The sequence below is a fragment of the Lissotriton helveticus genome, chromosome 5_1 (assembly GCF_964261635.1).
Source record: "Lissotriton helveticus chromosome 5_1, aLisHel1.1, whole genome shotgun sequence".
NCBI classification, from domain to species: domain Eukaryota; kingdom Metazoa; phylum Chordata; class Amphibia; order Caudata; family Salamandridae; genus Lissotriton; species Lissotriton helveticus.
Genome location: NC_136065.1, coordinates 1,756,983,307 through 1,757,004,034, shown reverse-complemented (window position 1 = coordinate 1,757,004,034; position 20,728 = coordinate 1,756,983,307). Strand labels below are relative to the sequence as shown.

General features: G+C 46.6%; 1 long non-coding RNA gene across 1 annotated transcript; it reads left to right on the top strand.

Annotated features, from left to right (window-relative positions):
• Positions 1 to 6,316: 6,316 nt before the first annotated feature.
• LOC144753810 (uncharacterized) lies at positions 6,317 to 13,181 on the top strand. The gene is made up of 3 exons (XR_013594541.1): positions 6,317 to 6,544; positions 11,716 to 11,958; positions 12,718 to 13,181. It is a non-coding gene; the product is annotated as an uncharacterized LOC144753810 (long non-coding RNA).
• Positions 13,182 to 20,728: the final 7,547 nt, after the last annotated feature.

Sequence of the window (20,728 nt, the reverse complement as noted above, 5' to 3'; positions counted from 1 at the left end):
AATTATCTTTCACCATTCAAGTTAACTCAATGAATAAAAAGATTGTTTTCCACTTCCAATGCCTCCGTGGATGCCTCCATTACTGCAAACTGAAGGCAAAATCACCCTCATCATAGTAGCGTCCCTCTCACATTTCAACTACCGTAGTTCAGTTCCATCGTACTCCCAGATAAATCCTACTAAAAACTACAATGAACCCATAACTTGGTCGTTATTTTCGGTCCGATGAGTGTGTCATAAAAACATTAAAATAAATAAAATATGTCGCTACCCATTTGGGTAGCTAAGTTCCAGGTATTTATTCTATGTAAATGCCACAAAGGCGATCAGATATGGTGGCCCTTAATGGGGTCTGCTACAGATACCACCAGCATTTATCTACTCTGGGTTTTGCAGCAGGTCTGGGCAGAGTCCATTAGGAAAAATGGATCAGGCAAAAATACCTATCATGCCTTTGATATCAACATAATATGACATGAACTCTGCTGGTATCACTGGAATTCCCCCTCCAGTGGATGTTATTAAATTTAGGATTCATAAATACAAGCACTGGTAAATCCAATTGGTCGCGCCCTTGGGACCTTTTGGCTTAGCCTTTTGCTTTTGGCGGTCCTTTACAGCATCAGGAAGCCTGGCAACATTGTCTAAATGAAGAAAAAAAAGGCGAGATGCCAGTCCCATCATTCCAATCCAGCACCCATGCATTACAAAGTATGTGCATGCCAGCGGAATGGACAAGGCACCATTTATTTTAATTTGTTTAGGTACTGATCCAAGACTGAGGACACTAATTGGGTTGGTAAATAAAAAAAAAGATTTTTTAACATGAAAGCACCACTTAAAAAATAGTAATAGAGGACTGGGTAGAGGGATTTCTTGTCTCTGTGCACTATGTCTGTGTGACATAAAGCGAGCTCTGACACGATACATGAGATTATGGAGAGATGAGGTGCACCGATGGAGGGAGGTAGTGAGGGAATCCATGTAGAAGGAGATCATGGGCAGTGGGGCAGGAGGTAGTGATATAATCCATGTAGAAGGAGGTCATGGGCAGTGGGGCAGGGTACCAACAAAGATTGCCATACTGGGGCGTGTAATGCGAAATCTAGCCTTGGGATTTTGTGTGATCTGCCCTGGATTCAGAAAGTGAGACACAGTGCCAATCACCCATCCACATTTTATTTTCCATGGTGCAGAGTCCCCTGGTGTACCTCTTTACTTAGATCATTGTGAACTCTCCAAACTACATTTTTTCATGTTCATTTAAATGGTCTAAACCGACGAAAATAATATACAGATACTAAAAACCGCATATTGAAATGGAACCTAGGCACGCCCCATAAGGTGAATTGGAACCTAGGTAAAATAAAAAGAAATGATCTTTAAAAAGCATAGTGGATCCTGCAGGTATCTCTAAAACCTATATAATATAACTCTAAAAGCTACAATATTGTAAAAAATGCTTCTTTAATGCATAACCCAAATGCACCTCATAGCACACTGAGGTTGTATATTTCATCACATTTTACGAAATGTACCTGGCAAGTTTGACATAGGGTGTGTACGTTTTCACATACACCCACAATCTCCTGCCATCATATGAGAAACCTTAACTGGTTCTAGCTTTTCATCCAAGATAATTATGTATTCTGGATCTTGTAGTTTTGTGTTTTGGAATCAGAAATCTTTGTTTGCACCGTGCTTTTGGATAAAATGCCAGGAATGACTGATGGTGTCACATGTGACATGTTGGCACCTGTGCACACCTATCCCTCCATACTTCATCACTTTTTGTCACATACGCTTGCTCTGCTGCTGTGGTGTTATACATGTTTGGGTGAGAGATCTTTGCACAGCTGTTGTTACTACAGTTCCTCTCTAATGAAGGTGACTGTCATTGCTTGGAGTTTCCCACGGTGTACCACTCTTGTGAGGGAAATTTGCAGAACTCATATATCCTGGGCTGTATCACTTTCTTGGGGGAGACCTCTACAGCTGCAGCTCATATTTTTCATGTTTAGTGCAAGAGAAGCTTTCACATCTGCTACCCATGCTGGACTTGTCTTGCTAGACAAGCTTGCACTGATGCTCACAGTAACGCGCTGATGTGATAGCAATTTGAATGCTGATGTACATGCTGTATCTTTTCTGTGCGAGGAAAGTTTGCAGTGCTGTTGCTCGTGGTGTGCCTGTTCTTTGTGTGAAGGAAGCTTGCACTGAAGTTTTCTCTGCTATGCTTATTTTGCACCAGGAAAGCTTGCAGTACATTGCTGTGCTATTTCTCTTTTGTGTGAAGAAAACTTACACCGGAATTGCTTGTGCATAACCTGCATGATGAAATTTTTCTCTCCTTTTCAATGCTGTCACCTGCATAGTACCTGTTGTGGGTGTGTGAATGAAGAATGCACTGCAGAAGTGTAAAATATGGAAATAAAGAGGTTAAGGAGTAAGGGAAGCTGAAGTTGAGTGAGCTGAAAGGAACATTTCGAGTAATAAAAGACAGAAACAAGAAGTAAGTAGGTGCATGGGAATGAGGGAGGTATCTGTGAAGGAAACACGTGTGATAGAGATTTAGAAATAAACAAAAGGGTAAAGATTAAGATAGTTTGGAAACTGAGGATGAAAAAGCAAGAAGATCTGAGACAGTGCTGACAGTAGCATTGAGAGGTGATAGTGAGACAATGAGGAGAATAAAAGAGATGAACTGAAGGAAGATATTTAGTGGGCAAAGGTAAAATTAAATGTAAGAGGGAAGGGTGGTATAGATATGGGAGTATGTGATATGTCCAAGTGGAAGGGAAATATGAGGAGGGAGAGGAGAATGAGCTCAGGGTGGCAGTAAAACCTGGAGAGATAGGGGTGAGCGTGAAACGTTAGAGGTATAGTTTAGAGAATGAGAGATTCAGAGTTGAAGGTAAGCAGCAAATTGGAAGAGATAGAGTGTACTAATGAGAGAACGAGGTGCAAAGAAACCCAGGAGAAATAGAGCAGAGGGAGAAAATGTCAGAACAAGTAGCGTACGTCTGAGGGATCATGACAGCAGCATTAGAATGAAGGAAATAATATTGTGTTTGAAGAAGAAACTCAAAACAATTTATGAAACCGGAGGACAGAAGTGGAATTAAGAGAGCTGGGAGAGAGAAGAGAACCTGAAGCATGGAGTTGGGTAACTGGGAATGCCAAAGATAAGAAGGTAAATGACATCAGTGCTAGTTGAAGGGAGGACTAAATATGATGGAAAAGGGCAAACGTGCTTGAAGGATAAGAGATCAGGTGAACTGTTCAAAGCAGAAATGGTTATGAAAGAATGAGGGCTAAAGATGAGTGGCTGACCGGAAAAGATTGATCAAGAAATGTGAGACATTAAAATGACGGGTAACATGGTCCATTGGTGCACTGCAAATGGAATTTTCAATAGCACAAAGGAACCACTTTTGCTCACTACTAACTTTGAAATGCTCGTAACCCTGTGACTGTGCCCTGGAATCCCTTTATGTCACCAAGCATGTCCCCTTTTTCACCTATAGCTTCATTTTGTAAATCAATAACACCAAAAACAGTTTTTATATACCCTAATATGGAGAAGGTTGGCTCAATGGTTAGAGCGGAAGACCCTGATGCAGAGGTCAGGTCCGGGACCAGGGTTCAATACCCGCCTCGGCGGGTCCTGGGCTCAATTTCCTCGGACCTGATTATTCTCGCCTCAGTGCCTATTCTAATCATGGGTCCCACTCTGCAACTCTGGGCAATAGCTTGCTTAATCTCCACAACGGCCCCAACAGCGCTGGGATGGCTTGCTTCACCTAGGGGATACCCAGGAGTGAACATTTCACAGGGATAAAGCCAGAAAGGGTTCCTAAGTGGTATACGGACAGCACCAGGACACCTTGGGTGAGGTAGCTGTGCGCTTTACAAATGCCCTCATTTCATTTCATTTAATATCTCCCTGACTGCAGAACTTGAAACCATTTGTATCAGTGGAAACCCTGCTGCTAGCTTTGAGGTAGGTTATGAGGGTCAGGTGCTTTAAACCAGCCGGGTGGTATAGTGATCGAATAAGGAGGCCCCCTTGCAGTACATTGCAGGGGGGGCTAAGGTTTCGTTACGCCACTGCTTAGAGTCCTGTATGATGGCAGCCCTGCTCGATTCCCGGAGAAGACGAGGGCTGAAGTGAGCCTGCGCCTCATACCCCGATGCAATACTTATGAAATGCCCCGAGATGGCCTGTCCATCTCAGGACTCGCTTTCGGTGTCAGAGGGCAGTCTGAATATGTTACCCCGAGGCTGACTGCCTCCATAAGGGTACATGCTCGGAGAACACATGGGCTGAGGCCTCCCTGCATGACGTGCCCTGACAAGGCTCCGGGGTGATGACCTGCCCCTCTCGGGGCACAGTTTATATGTCAGAGGGCCAAAGATTAAGGCAGCCTGCATGGTATAAGTACACTCAGTCTGTTTCCTGTAATATTTGCACACTGTGAATCACGTTTCCCACATTAAAATAGGTAGCCCACTTTGTCTTCGAAATACATAAAATAAAGCCAATACAAACTGCGAGCGCGCACAGACATGCACATGCGTGCCTACACGCATACATATGAGAGATTTGGAGGTCCATTACAAGCTCCTAGACCATGGAGACATTATTTTATTACTTATAACCTTATCCCCTTTACTGTTAATAATATTAAATATATATTAATATAAAACTAAGATTCTGTAACCTGTTTACAAAGGCATGCAAATATGCAAATGGTCTTTAAAGACCTGTGAAAAACTCGGGCGTGTCGGAGATAAGACTTCAGACATGGCCCAGCCAAGCCCCCAGCAGCTTAAGTTACACTGCAGCAGCCCGGGCTGAGACACGTGATGGGGAAAATGGGGTCTGAAGCCCTTGGACCTGGGAAGCAGTTTAGTGTGACTGGGAAGGCGCGACCCCCTTTGCATCACTCCATGGTCCCCCTGGGGGTCGTCCCCACAGTTTGAAGACCCCTGGCTTAGACCCACAGCCCCCTAGTAACATTAACGCAGGTACGCCCATACGTGCTGGACAGTTAATAGCATGACGGGCTTTGCATCTTTATGCATTGCTTCGTGTCTGTTCAAAGCCGTAGTAAGTCTGGGCCTTCCGTGTCAAGAGGAGACAAAATGCAATTTTAATTGTGCTTGGATCAACCACAGACATATGTATCTTACCTACAAACTTCCAGTCTAATTCCCTGATGTATCCAGATGCAATAAAAAGAGGATGAGGTTGTGCTCTGATACTAATTTTTATTTACAGTGCTGCTGTAGCACCAAAACCTCAAAAAAATATATAATATTGGAAAGATTTATTATTGCTTCTGGGTGCCCTTATATTTGAAGCGCAGCAAACGAGAGTCGGTAAAACTGTGTCGCCAAATGTCACTGGGTGCGTCATCTCCTCCACGCGCGCACTTTTGAACTATTTACTTACATACGTTCCATAAGTGAGGTATCAGCAACGGTAGCATAGGTGACTAAAACTTTTCCAATTCCTTTGTCATGCACGATTTTACATTCTCAAACTGACATAAACACATCCCATCCCACCATCCCAGTTCACAGCAGAGTCTCTCGGGGCATGAAGCATTATGGAGCATCTAGGGTGCCGTTACCACTTTCAGTAGCTGTTACGGCACGCACATGCTTTAGGGACACACACACACACACTCTCCTCTCCCGACGGATGCACAATTTAGATCCTTCAGATTCCTTAAGTAATAAAAAACAAAATGGCACGTAGGCTGAGCACTGTACCAGCCGCGTTTCGCACCTATTGACCCACGGTAGACATTAGGCACCTGAGAAAAGAATATTCAGTAATTAGTCCAATAAACAATAACAGAACGTCTGCGTCTGCATGCCCACAAATTCAGTCATATTACCAGAGCATCTGCCACAGCTCAAGGAACATTTCTCGGTACTTGGTCAGAGATATTTTCAGAGACGAAAGCGTGCGGGGCGTCCATGTTAAGTGCTGCTTCATCGCTAATGATATTTGCTAACGGCCGTTAGATTATCCGCCATGGCCATTTCACATCAATAAAACTCTTTTCAGCAGTCTACTAACTCAACAGGAGAGAAAAGGTGATGTTCAACAAATACTGGATGGATGGATGAATGGGTCCCGGGGGGATTTGGCGTGAGCCGGTGCCCCCCTGGGATAGTTCGTGCGGTGGAACGGTCCACGCGTCGTGATTGGGGACAGCTTGGGGAGAGGGAGGGGCTTGTGGGCTCGGGGTGGGAGCGGAAAGGCTGACGTCACTCGATCGAGTGAAGGAGTTGTGGCGTCTTCGTTTTTGCGCGACGGAGCGCATTTCTGCCAGCTGTTTTCTGTCACAGCGGTATAATTGGTGAAATTATTCGGCGGAGGTGCGGAGAGAGAATGTCGGCGGACGACATTGCGCGCGAAGCTGTGAGAGCGCTGGTGGCGGTCGGGCGCACAGATTTACTGCGTCCTGGAGCCACTATGCCTGGTGTTGAGGAGGCGAAGCGCCCAAGGCGTGTGGCGGCGGAAGGGGTGAGTGGCCGCATGCATGCCAATGTCAAGCCGTCCTACAGAGACTGTTTATGAGGCTCCAATTTCCTCATTCAAGCCTCGTCGAGCACGCTCCTCAGGAAGGAGTGCTAGAGGTAAAAAAGCTATGCTGAGGTCTATATCTGCACCAGGTGTGCTGAGGGGAGGCCAGGTACTGCTGCCCCCACAGGCAAGAAAGAGAGTTGGAAGGAGAGGTGCTAAAGCCAGCTCTAGTTGTGTGAGCAGCCAGCAACAAGTGCAGTTCAATGAGGAGGATATGATTAATGATTGTGCCACAGGAGTCAGGAGGGCTGCGCAGTCACCAGGAGTTTATGTGATGCAGAAAGAAGCAGCATTTTCAGGGGAGATAGTACCAGTGACATACGATATATGTCCTGATTACAGATGCATTGATTTAGCACCAGAGGTGTTGGCCGCACTAGTGGATTACCCCACTGACAGTGAGGAGGAGGAAGTGGGTCAGGTGGAATCTGCTGGGGATGAAGGTAATGGTCGTGGAGAGCCAGTTTTGACTGAACTCAGTATTCAGACCCAGGAGTGCTCAGTGTTACAGGAGGTTTTGCTGCCTCAACCCAGAGGCCCCCCGAGAGCATATATTGATGGGGAACCCATGCCAGAGGAGGACAATAATGACATTTTTGTATATGAATCCGTTCCGGAAGAGGGGGATTTTTTGGGCAGTGGTGGTGGGACAAGTTCTTTGTGGGCGGGGGGTCATTGTCAGAGTGGAGCTATTAACAGGGGCAGTGAGGTGGTGGTGGTTTTTCCGGAATCCCGGCCTCCGCCGCTTTACCCTCAGGTTGATTTTGACTCAGACTTGGGCCCACAGCAAGGGCAGTGGGTATGGGTTGAACACACTGAATTGCCACGGAAGGTGTTGTCTGGTTTAAATATTGACAAGGGCACTGGTAAGTTGAAGGCGGTCCTGGTCGGAGCGGCGGGAACTTGGTAGCGGACTCTGGCCATAGGTCTGTGGCTCAGAGTTTATTCCATTTCCAGCGAAGCAAGGTGCGGCTTTTGGTAAGGCAACGCATACCCGAAGCGGATCTGGTGCGGATCCAGGGTCATCGCCCGGTTGTGTTCAGCAGCGGCCTGTATCCAATTGGGGGAGTTATGATGGTGGTATTGGAGATGGCGCTATGCCAAGCACAAGTTTTGAAGGTAATACGGTACAGGATGATTATGGTGTTGCATATGATGGATGTGATAAAGAAAATGTGTTTAATTCAAGGGAATGGTTGTCGCGGGATGCGGCTCCTGGCTTAAGCGGTCACGAGTTTAGGGGGGTGGGTAGGGGGCATTTCACGTCTTCTGGTGTGTTTCAGAGAGCTGGATCGGGGGTGGCGTGGCGGACATGATAAGCGTGATGGTCTTAAAGAATTTCAACAAAGGGCTACACAGCTACCTTCATGCAAGAAAGACTGGTGGGCTGTGTGGGCGCGGCCTTTGTTGAGCGGCTCAAGTGTGGTGCCAGGGATGGGTGATGCTGAAGGGAATGCAAATGTTCAGTTCGAGTTACACAAGGTTCCACAGGAAATGCCCCAGGCAAATACGGGGTCATGTGGTCAAGGGGAGTTGGATGGGGGGGCAAGTTCTGTTTCATCTGTAGTTAGTACTTTACAAAGTGGGGTTCAAGGGTGTGGTCGGTCTTGATTACCCTATATGGGAGTGGCCATGCCTTTGGGCACACACTTGTCGGAAAGGACGAGACAAAAAATTTGGAGCCATGACTATGTGGATGTTTTCCCTCTATTGCATAGAGATCTGCAAGCTAGAGATGGATCAAAAGAAGAGGAGATGGAGTTCTCCCGTCGCCCTAAAGTGCCTAAGACTACAGAAAATTGGACGGCCGCTTTTATAATATATGCTAGTGTATACTGTGAACGATATCCAGAGAGGGGGGTGGCAATGTTCAAATACATTGACATCATTAGGAGGGCTCATTTGCAGGTGGGGGGCTATGCCTGGCTTAACTACGACGAAGAGTTTGGGGCCAGAGTGAGTCTTTTCAACGACAAGCCGTGGGGGGAAGTGGATCAGTAGCTCTGGCTTCAATGGATGTCTGTGCATCACTCATTGGCGACTATCCATACGGTGAGTGGTTTTCCCATAACATATCGGCCCTTTCTTCAGCGTCCCGCTCCATTGGGGGCGGGGGGAATGGGAAGAGCTCAATTGCCTGCCACGGGAGCGTGTTGGAGCTTCAACCGGGGTGCCTGTGTCAGGCAATTCTGTAAAGTCAAACACGAGTGTGCTCAGTGTGGGGGGAGACATGCCATATTTCAGTGCTTCCCCAATCATCAACAAGGAGATAAGGGAAGGGGACAGAGAGGCAGAGGGGCTCTTTCATCTTTTGTCCCGAAAGGCTCCTACACCAGTTAAACTTCAGGCCATTTTACCTTGTCTGGAGGCCTACCCTGTAATGCCAGAAACCGGTCCCCGGAAGCTTGTTTCCTTTCCAGTGAAGAATTGGCTTGGTAGTTTGGTCTGCCCTGTTCCCATGATGCACTGGGCCAGGGACAGACTAATTTGCATATAGCCAGGTTCTGAACTGGGATGGTGCAGTGAGCTAAAAAACGGTGATGGATCAAGCCCTGATCTGTTGACTGGGTAGGAGTGTTCTGATTAACTCAGATACTCTGTCCATCACCACCCCCTTTGTGTAATTATTTTGGCCACCATGAGTGTGGAAGGGTATGCTCAGACATGAGTCCCTTGCTCATTGCACCATCAGGATTCAAGCAAGCCGGGCCGAAGATGGCTGTAATGCCAGAAACCGGTCCCCGGAAGCTTGTTTCCTTTCCAGTGAAGAATTGGCTTGGTAGTTTGGTCTGCCCTGTTCCCATGATGCACTGGGCCAGGGACAGACTAATTTGCATATAGCCAGGTTCTGAACTGGGATGGTGCAGTGAGGTAAAAAACGGTGATGGATCAAGCCCTGATCCGTTGACTGGGTAGGAGTGTTCTGATTAACTCAGATACTCTGTCCATCACCACCCCCTTTCTGTAATTATTTTGGCCACCATGAGTGTGGAAGGGTATGCTCAGACATGAGTCCCTTGCTCATTGCACCATCAAGATTCAAGCAAGCCGGGCCGAAGACGGCTGTAATGCCAGAAACCGGTCCCCGGAAGCTTGTTTCCTTTCCAGTGAAGAATTGGCTTGGTAGTTTGGTCTGCCCTGTTCCCATGATGCACTGGGCCAGGGACAGACTAATTTGCATATAGCCAGGTTCTGAACTGGGATGGTGCAGTGAGCTAAAAAACGGTGATGGATCAAGCCCTGATCTGTTGACTGGGTAGGAGTGTTCTGATTAACTCAGATACTCTGTCCATCACCACACCTTTGTGTAATTATTTTGGCCACCATGAGTGTGGAAGGGTATGCTCAGACATGAGTCCCTTGCTCATTGCACCATCAGGATTCAAGCAAGCCGGGCCGAAGACGGGTGTAATGCCAGAAACCGGTCCCCGGAAGCTTGTTTCCTTTCCAGTGAAGAATTGGCTTGGTAGTTTGGTCTGCCCTGTTCCCATGATGAACTGGGCCAGGGACAGACTAATTTGCATATAGCCAGGTTCTGAACTGGGATGGTGCAGTGAGCTAAAAAACGGTGATGGATCAAGCCCTGATCTGTTGACTGGGTAGGAGTGTTCTGATTAACTCAGATACTCTGTCCATCACCACCCCCTTTGTGTAATTACCCGGATAGGGCAGCAGCGGTTAAGTTGTTTTGCGGGTTTAGTGTAGGGTTTCGCATTGGATACCAGGGTCCTCGGGAACAGCGTTGGGCTGACAATTTGAAATAGGCAAAAGAATTGCCTGATGTAGTTCAAGACAAATTGAGTAAAGAAGTGAAACTGGGTAGAATAGCGGGTCCTTTTCAGCAGTGTCCCTTGCCAAAGTTGATGGTCTCGCCTTTGGGAGTTATTCCGAAGAAAGCCCAGGGTGAATTTCGTCTCATTCACCATTTGTCTTGGCCGGAAGGTCAGTCAATAAATGACTTCATTGCATTGGAAGATGTGGCGGTTTCAAATGCCTCGGTGGATGATGCGTTGCGTCTGGTTCGTATGGCGGGGGTGGGTGCAGAGTTGGCCGAAAGCGATATTCAAGCGGCTTTTCGGTTGTTGCCCATCCACCCTTTGGATTTCGAGCTGCTTGGGATGTATTTTGAGGATGACTTTTATGTAGATTGTATATTGCCCATGGGTTGTTCCATCTCTTGCTCTCTTTTTGAGACTTTTAGCACATTTTTGGAATGGTGCGTAGTACAGAGGTCGGGTCATACAGCAGTTTGTCATTACTTAGATGACTTTTTGTTTATTGGTCAGGCAGGGAGTGAGCAATGCAGCAAGGTGTTGGACTGTTTTCAAACGATGACAAAGGACTTTGGAGTGCCATTGGCTCCAGATAAAACGGAAGGTCCAACCACTAAATTGGTCTTTTTGGGCATTGAAATAGATACAGATGCAATGGCGGCAAGATTGCCTTTGGACAAGGTACAAGAGATCAGGACCTTTTTGCGGGAAGTTCTTAGTGCAAGGAAATTGGAGCTCAGGCAGGTTCAGAGGCTGCTGGGGTACTTAAATTTTGCCTGTAGAGTTGTGAGAGCAGGGCGCACTTTCTGCAGACGTCTTGGTTTTGCTATGTCGGGTGATTCACTGCCACACCACCGCATACGATTGTCTAAAAAAGTTAAAGATGACTTGGTCATTTGGTTGCGGTTCTTGGATGAATTCAATGGGGTATCGATCAACTTTGTGGAAGATGACACTGTATGGCAGGTGCAGATCTTTTTGGATGCTGCAGGGGCTCAAGGATTTGGGCTGTTTTGGGAAGGGCGCTGGTGCGCAGAGTGTTGGCCTGCACATTGGCTGTCGCAAGGTCGTAGTATCGCCTTCCTGGAATTTTTTCCTCTATTGGTGGCATTGCAGGTATAGGGTGAGGAGTTCAGGGATCACAGTGTACTCTTCCACATTGACAATATAGCAGTGGTAAGCTTAGTCAATGGGCAGAGGGCTAAGGATGTGCGCGTACTGCAATTGTTGCGGGTATTTATGTTACAAACTCTTAAGCTAAACATTGTTTTTAGAGCCAGGCATATACCCGACGTGAACAACTCAATCGCTGATGCTCTGTCTTTCTGTAATTGGCAGAAGTTTCGCTCCCTGGCGCCAAACGCAGACAGTTGCAAGACGGAAATTCCTTCGGACATCTGGGACCTGGGGGAGTGAGGATTGCAGAATTGGTCGAACACTCCATTGCTCAGTCCACTAGACGAAGCTACCAGCAAGCGTGGTCTTAATTTCTAAATGATGCTTCCTCGCAGGATCAAGGTGGTGCGGCTGTGGGTGATGAGCAGTTCATGTTACATTTTGTGTTACATTTGATGGACCAAGGTTTGTCGCACACGACTATTTCAGGCAAACTTGCTGGCATTTCATTTTATAGTCAGTTATTGTTAGGTCAAGCAGTACGGGTGGGGTTTATGTTGAGCAGGATGTTAAAGGATTTAGGTAGAAGCAAAGTTCATTCCTTACATTTGCGGGAACCTATTACATTTGATCTTTTACGATCCATTTTAGTTGTTTTGCCTAGTTTTTGTTATAGTAAATGGGAGTTGGTGAGGTTCAGGTTGTGCATGATATGGCTGTTCTTTGGGGCTTTCCGGGTTTCAGAGTTATTGGGTTTACGGAATCAGATGGGGATCCAAACGTCTGATATACAAATTTTAAATGAGAACGTTTTACGGATCAGGTTACGACAGTCAAAGACAGACCAAAGAAGGGTAGGAACTTGGATACAACTGGGGGGAAGCTGGGTAGTGGGTTGTTGTCCATTGACAGAATGGGAGTCATTTTTAAAGTCACCTGTTTTTAGAGCTGGGATCATATTTTGTCATGAGGATGGGGGCCAGGTATCTTGTTTTCAGTTGTTAGCAGTTATGAGAAAAAGTTTATCACTGGTGGCTGAAAATCCACGGTGCTATGGTACACATTCTTTTCTAATAGGTGCTGCTACAGAGGCTGCCAGATTGGGTTGGGGAGGTAGGAGATTCAGCACATTGGGCGTTGGAAATCTGACTGTTGTTATAGATATGTTCGTCAATGAATACCATATGTTTCTTTTATGCTAGTCACTTTTCTTTCTTATCGTAGGTCGAGTGTTGTCTTTTCCCCGGAAAAAGAGAAAATGGATTGTGGGCCACTCTTTGGTGAAGTGGTCATCAGTGTTTGCAGAACAACAGTTATGTGGAAGGACTTTGGGTTTGCATGGAAAAGACCATGAGGTATTGTGGAAAGGGATTGGGGGGATGAAATGGAGAGACCTTTTCCCGTTATTGTCCAAATTGGCTCAGGAATGGGGGTTTCCGGATCTTCTACTAATACATTTGGGTGAGAACGACCTGGTCGAACTATCTGGTCTCACATTGATTCAGCAAATGAAAATGGACTTAGCGGTCATAAAAAACAATTGGGTTGGCACAGCGGTCGTCTGGACAGAATTTGTGTACCGGCACCAATGGTGAGGGGCTCGTACGCATTCGGCAGTTGAGAAAGCTCGCCGGAAGCTGAATAGAGCCATGAAGATTTATTGCACTGCAATGGGCATTACTGTATTAGCTCATGAACATCTGTCAGGCAAGGAGCTTCATTTGTTCAGAAGGGATGGAGTACATCTGTCTCAATTGGGGCAGGCGTACTATCTAATGGAGCTATGGGATTTGTTGGCGGGGTTTTGTGGGTGCTGATTTATGGTGTTCTAGCAAGGAGGGTTGAAGTTTATCTGTTGGGGAGGGGTAAGGGGGTTGGGTGGCGCAGGAAAACACATTGGTTTTCCTGGGTGGCGTGTTTTGGGGATAGGATAGTCTAGTGCGGACCTATCCTTTCCCTCTGGGGGTGGGGGGTAGGTGGAAAAGGAAAAAGGAAAGTTTGAAGGAAAACATTGGTTTGAAATTAAACAGTTTTGGAGTTTTGACAAATGATGAAAATCGTTGGGGAATTTTGTGATGCAAAAAACAGTATGAAAAAAGGTTGGGGTAAAAGTACAAAGGTTTATTTATTTAATAACATGCAATGGTTGAAGTCTGTCTTTGACTGTCCTAAAATAAAGTGACCTTTTATGCTACTGGAGAGAAATGTGTGGAGTGTTCTTATTGCGCGATGGGGCCCGGGGGGCTTGGCGTGAGCCGGTCTCCCCCTGGGATAGTTCGCGCGGTGAAACAGTCCACGCGTCGTGATTGGGGACAGCTTGGGGAGAGGGAGGGGATTGTGGGCTCGGGGTGGGAGCGGAAAGGCTGACGTCACTCGATCGAGTGAAGGAGTTGTGGCATCTTTGTTTTTGCCCCACCCACCCGCCCCTTTTTTAGGTTTGCTGGGGGTTTTTTGTGTAAAACTTTTCTTGTGTCTCTTTTAAAAAAAATATATATATATATTATATAACCTCAAAAACGATGTCACTCTAGGGCAGTCTTGACAGTTCTCCAATAGTGTTCTTTCTTCCTTTAGGCGTGTTTTGGGGATAGGATAGTCTAGTGCGGACCTATCCTTTCCCTCTGGGGGTGGGGGGGGGGGTAGGTGGAAAAGGAAAAAGGAAAGTTTGAAGGAAAACATTGGTTTGGAATTAAACAGTTTTGGAGTTTTGACAAATGATGAAAATTGTTGGGTAATTTTGTGATGCAAAAAACAGTATGAAAAAAGGTTGGGGTAAATATACAAAGGTTTATTTATTTAATAAAATGCAATGGTTGGAGTCTGTCTTTGACTGTCCTAAAATAAAGTGACCTTTTATGCTACTGGGGAGAAATGTGTGGAGTGTTCTTATTGCCGATATATATTTGTATAGAGCAAGCCGAGAGCAGCGGGGCTCAGAGTCAGGACCGATGCTGATTCACAGGACATGACACCAACTCTATCCTGTCTACAGAGGGGGTTGTGGAAGCTGGGAAACAAATCAACTCGTCTAACTCTAGTCCGAGAATATTCTCCAGGTATTTTAACCATGATTTGCTAATGCATTTTACCGAGTTCCTGCAAAATCATGTGTCAAGACACATAAGTCACTTGCATCGGAATGCATGAGTATGCTGTAATAACGTGTATGTTGCCATGCGTACATGCTGATTGGCTATGACGTGAGGCAGCCATTTTTAGTTCGATGCCTACCAGACAGCGCAGTTGTTTCTGCACTGTCTGGTTTGTTAACCACATTCTGGGGGCATTCTGAAAGCTTCTCAGGGAATGCATTCCGCCCATTGCTTACCATTGGCTTTGTGATTTGTAATTCACATTTGCTTGCTTTCTATTTTATGGCTTTGATTTGCTTTAGGTTGTGCCGCTTGAGTTTGTCCCGTCCATTACCATATTCTTACACCAGTACTGGATTTCTTTAAACAGACTTTTAAGTATTGTTCATATCTTTTCATTTCATTAAGTGCAGGAAAGACACCTGCACTTAATGAGTCATTCCAAATACTATTCAGGGCTGGGTTGAGTATTGGGGCGAGGGCTTTATATTGTTTGGCCGGCCAGGGGTCAGTTGGCGAGCCAGATCTACAGTTAGAAAGTTCTACCAGTGAACGATCAAGGGAGATCTTAGCAAAATCCGAGAAAATCTGGGGAGGAGCAGGGCGGGATTGTGAATGAGCTGAAAGTTTGTCAGTAAGGGCAGTGGTATTTTTGCAGGGAAAGGAATCGTAGATGATGGCAATTTTTTCCTCAAAGAAGTCTGAAAGACGGTTACATAGGGATTGTGATACCTGGGACCGTCGTTTGAGGGCTGAGGGATTGGTAAAGGATCTCACAGTATTAAAAATGTCTGTAGCAGAACCTTGGGCGTTGTTAATTTTTTCTTCTAGGTTTTTTGTGTAAAACTTTTCTTGTGTCTCTTTTAAAAAAAAAATATATATATATTATATAACCTCAAAAACGATGTCACTCTAGGGCAGTCTTGACAGTTCTCCAATAGTGTTCTTTCTTCCTTTAGGCGTGTTTTGGGGATAGGATAGTCTAGTGCGGACCTATCCTTTCCCTCTGGGGGTGGGGGGGGGGGGGGGTAGGTGGAAAAGGAAAAAGGAAAGTTTGAAGGAAAACATTGGTTTGGAATTAAACAGTTTTGGAGTTTTGACAAATGATGAAAATTGTTGGGTAATTTTGTGATGCAAAAAACAGTATGAAAAAAGGTTGGGGTAAATATACAAAGGTTTATTTATTTAATAAAATGCAATGGTTGGAGTCTGTCTTTGACTGTCCTAAAATAAAGTGACCTTTTATGCTACTGGGGAGAAATGTGTGGAGTGTTCTTATTGCCGATATATATTTGTATAGAGCAAGCCGAGAGCAGCGGGGCTCAGAGTCAGGACCGATGCTGATTCACAGGACATGACACCAACTCTATCCTGTCTACAGAGGGGGTTGTGGAAGCTGGGAAACAAATCAACTCGTCTAACTCTAGTCCGAGAATATTCTCCAGGTATTTTAACCATGATTTGCTAATGCATTTTACCGAGTTCCTGCAAAATCATGTGTCAAGACACATAAGTCACTTGCATCGGAATGCATGAGTATGCTGTAATAACGTGTATGTTGCCATGCGTACATGCTGATTGGCTATGACGTGAGGCAGCCATTTTTAGTTCGATGCCTACCAGACAGCGCAGTTGTTTCTGCACTGTCTGGTTTGTTAACCACATTCTGGGGGCATTCTGAAAGCTTCTCAGGGAATGCATTCCGCCCATTGCTTACCATTGGCTTTGTGATTTGTAATTCACATTTGCTTGCTTTCTATTTTATGGCTTTGATTTGCTTTAGGTTGTGCCGCTTGAGTTTGTCCCGTCCATTACCATATTCTTACACCAGTACTGGATTTCTTTAAACAGACTTTTAAGTATTGTTCATATCTTTTCATTTCATTAAGTGCAGGAAAGACACCTGCACTTAATGAGTCATTCCAAATACTATTCAGGGCTGGGTTGAGTATTGGGGCGAGGGCTTTATATTGTTTGGCCGGCCAGGGGTCAGTTGGCGAGCCAGATCTACAGTTAGAAAGTTCTACCAGTGAACGATCAAGGGAGATCTTAGCAAAATCCGAGAAAATCTGGGGAGGAGCAGGGCGGGATTGTGAATGAGCTGAAAGTTTGTCAGTAAGGGCAGTGGTATTTTTGCAGGGAAAGGAATCGTAGATGATGGCAATTTTTTCCTCAAAGAAGTCTGAAAGACGGTTACATAGGGATTGTGATACCTGGGACCGTCGTTTGAGGGCTGAGGGATTGGTAAAGGATCTCACAGTATTAAAAATGTCTGTAGCAGAACCTTGGGCGTTGTTAATTTTTTCTTCTAGGTAAAGTCTGTTGTGATCTAAGATCTTTTTCCTATAATTTTTTTGAGCTGATTTGTATTCCAATTTACTATCTGGGGAGTATGATAGTCTCCAACGTCTCTCCAGACATTTACATGCAGACTTACACTTTCGAAGTTCATCTGAGTACCAAGGTGAAGAGGCGGCAGAACAAAATGTTTTGATCGGCCTGATAGGGGCGATTGAGTCTATAGCAGAAGTGATCCAGCCATTGAAATTGTTCAGTCTGGAATCTAAGTTGGTGGCCTCCCTAGGGGTAGTCGAGGCTAATTGTAGGCTTTCTGAGGAGATCTTGCTCCAGTTACGACCTCGAGTTTTAGCTAAAACTCGAGGTCTTACTTGCTGGGCTAACAAAATAGAAAAAGGAATAAAAAAGTGATCGGACCAGATCACAGGATAAGGATCATCAGTAGTAAGACCGGCATGGTTGGAGCATTTGAGGTCAAGGGTATGACCCGCTTTATGGGTGGGACGAGAAATCCAAAGATTTAGGGCTCCATTAGGATATCGGGCGGATTGCCTCCGCCAGGGTGGCGGTGGCCACAGCCACCCAGGCGGAGGCAATCCGCCCGGCAACCACTCTCGTTTTCCCCTCCGCCTGATTAGGATGGCGGAGGGGACAATGGCGGACGGAAATACCGTCCGCCGCTTTACCGCCACGGTCGCCTTGCGACCGCGGCGGTAATAGATTAATATGGTGGCGGAGTCCAATAGACACCGCCAGCCATATTATGATGGCGAAATGTGTGGGCCTTTCCCGGCGGCAATGCCGCCACGGAAAGGCATGCGGACATTGCTGCGGGGGCCCCCTGCAGGGCCCCCAGGTTGGCGCCACTGTCGGGGGGCACATGGGGGGTACCTAAGGTACCCCCCCACATTTGCATATGCAAAGCGGCAGGCACAGCGCGGTGCCTGCCGCTTTGCATATGCAAATGCGTAAAAGCATTTTTTGCATTGTGGCGGGCGGTGCAGAGTGCACCGCCCGTCACAATGGTAAAACTACAGGATGTGCCCGCCACTGTGGCGGGCACATCCTAATTCCCCCCACGGGACCCCCGCCCTTATGGCGGGCGGTCCCGTTCTCCGATAGGGTGGCGGGCGGACAATGTCCGCCCGTCATCCTAATGGGGCCCCTAGTCCGCATCGGAGAGCGTATTAAGAAAGTTAGTGCTTATGGGATTGGATCCGTCCTCCACATGAAGATTAAAATCTCCAAGTAAGGTGAAATTGGCATATCGAGAACTAGCCTGGAGGACGTAATCCAGGAAGTCCGGAAGGGAGGAGGTTTTAGATTTGGGGGGCGGTAGACTAATAGGCCTGTAAGAGTGGAATTAGCAGCAAGTTGAATGCAAAAAGGGAGAGCTTCTATGGCTTTTATTTGTGTATAAGGGAAGGAGGAAATGGTCCATAAAGATCTATAAACAATGGCGATACCTCCACCATGGGTAGGACTTAGTCTATTAGCACAAAGAATGTGATATTCAGGTGGAATAGCCAGGGACAAGGCGGGGTTTGTTTCGTCCCCTAACCAAGTCTCTGTTAAAAAGAGAATATCCCAATTATTATCCGAAAGGGATTGAGCTATGTCCAGCGAATGTTTAACAAGAGAGCGACAATTAATTAGACCTGCCTTGATGGTGGTGTTTTTACTACAAGATAAGGGGCATTTAAAGTTAGTTTGAAGAGGGCCGAGAGTCACAGAAGTGCTATCTGCCTGGTCAGATTTACAGGGAATGGCCGGGAAGGTGCGAATAGTGAAGTCAGAGGGGATATTATTTAAATAACCACAGTGCTGTGGCCTTAGGTTAAGTAGAGTGCTCCTATCGTACCTGAGTGAAAATGTATAATAGGCTCGGCATAATGATTAGCCACGGCCACGTCCTGGTCGCGGACGGGTGCAGACGGGCAGGACTCTGACACGACTCCGGCACAGGTCCGGCGCGTCCGTAATGCACGTCCGCTGCGCGGAGACATGCCCCTCCCTTTTTATGATGTCCGTCAGGGTGCGTGGTGACGCTTCCCCACACAAAGATGGCCGCTAAAGATTTCAACCCGCCCGGGACACCGCTGTCTCAGCCCTGAGTCGGCTGATGCTAGTCCGGGTCACCGAGGGGCACAAAAATGAATCGAAGGGTGCCACGCTTTGCAATCAAGCTGTGGACCAGATGGAGCAATAGTGGCGCTGCTTTCCAAGTAAGCGTGTGCACAGAGACAGTCAGTCAGCGTTACAATTGTTAAAATGATACCGAGTATCAGGCAAGGTTAGTGCGGGAATTTTAAAATGCAGACAAGGCAAAATAGAAGTAAATAAAAATTAGCAAAAACAACACAACCTCCCGGCTTCCGCCTCAGGAGGGAATCACATACACGCTGGGATATGCGCCAATGTCAGGGAGCTCTTTTATGATGTCCGTCAGGGTGTGTGGAGACGCTTCCCCACACAAAGATGGCCGCTAAAGATTTCGACCCGCCCGGGACACCGCTGTCTCAGCCCTGAGTCGGCTGATGCTAGTCCGGGACACCGAGGGGCACCAAAATGAATCGAAGGGTGCCACGCTTTGCAATCAAGCTGTGGACCAGATGGAGCGATAGTGGCACTGCTTTCCAAGTAAGCGTGTGTACAGAGACAGTCAGTCAGCGTTACAATTGTTAAAATGATACCGAGTATCAGGCAAGGTTAGTGCGGGAATTTTAAAATGCAGATAAGGCAAAATAGAAGTAAATAAAAATTAGCAAAAACAACACAACCTCCCGGCTTCCGCCTCAGGAGGGAATCACATACACGCTGGGATATGCGCCAATGTCAGGGAGCTCTTTTATGATGTCCGTCAGGGTGCGTGGAGACGCTTCCCCACACAAAGATGGCCGCTAAAGATTTCGACCCGCCCGGGACACCGCTGTCTCCGCCCTGAGTCGGCTGATGCTAGTCCGGGACACCGAGGGGCACCAAAATGAATCGAAGGGTGCCACGCTTTGCAATCAAGCTGTGGACCAGATGGAGCGATAGTGGCACTGCTTTCCAAGTAAGCGTGTGTACAGAGACAGTCAGTCAGCGTTACAATTGTTAAAATGATACCGAGTATCAGGCAAGGTTAGTGCGGGAATTTTAAAATGCAGATAAGGCAAAATAGAAGTAAATAAAAATGAGCAAAACCAACACAACCTCCCGGCTTCCGCCTCAGGAGGGAATCACATACACGCTGGGATATGCGCCAATGTCAGGGAGCCCTTTTATGATGTCCGTCAGGGTGCGTGGTGACGCTTCCCCACACAAAGATGGCCGCTAAAGATTTCGACCCGCCCGGGACACCGCTGTCTCAGCCCTGAGTCGGCTGATGCTAGTCCGGGTCACCGAGGGGCACAAAAATGAATCGAAGGGTGCCACACTTTGCAATCAAGCTGTGGAACAGATGGAGCGATAGTGGCGCTGCTTTCCAAGTAAGCGTGTGCACAGAGACAGTCAGTCAGCGTTACAATTGTTAAAATGATACCGAGTATCAGGAAAGGTTAGTGCGGGAATTTTAAAATGCAGATAAGGCAAAATAGAAGTAAATAAAAATGAGCAAAAACAACACAACCTCCCGGCTTCCGCCTCAGGAGGGAATCACATACACACTATTAGCTGAGTGTCATCTGCATGTGACACCAGCGAGAACCCAAAACTCTTTACTAATTTTGCCAAAGGGGCAACATAAATATTAAAGAGAGTGGGGGAAAGTGCCGATCCCTGAGGGACACCTCCCGGTAGTACAAATTCCTCCAACTGGAGTCCGTCCCAGTGGATAATTTGTTTTCGGGATGCCAAAAATGAAG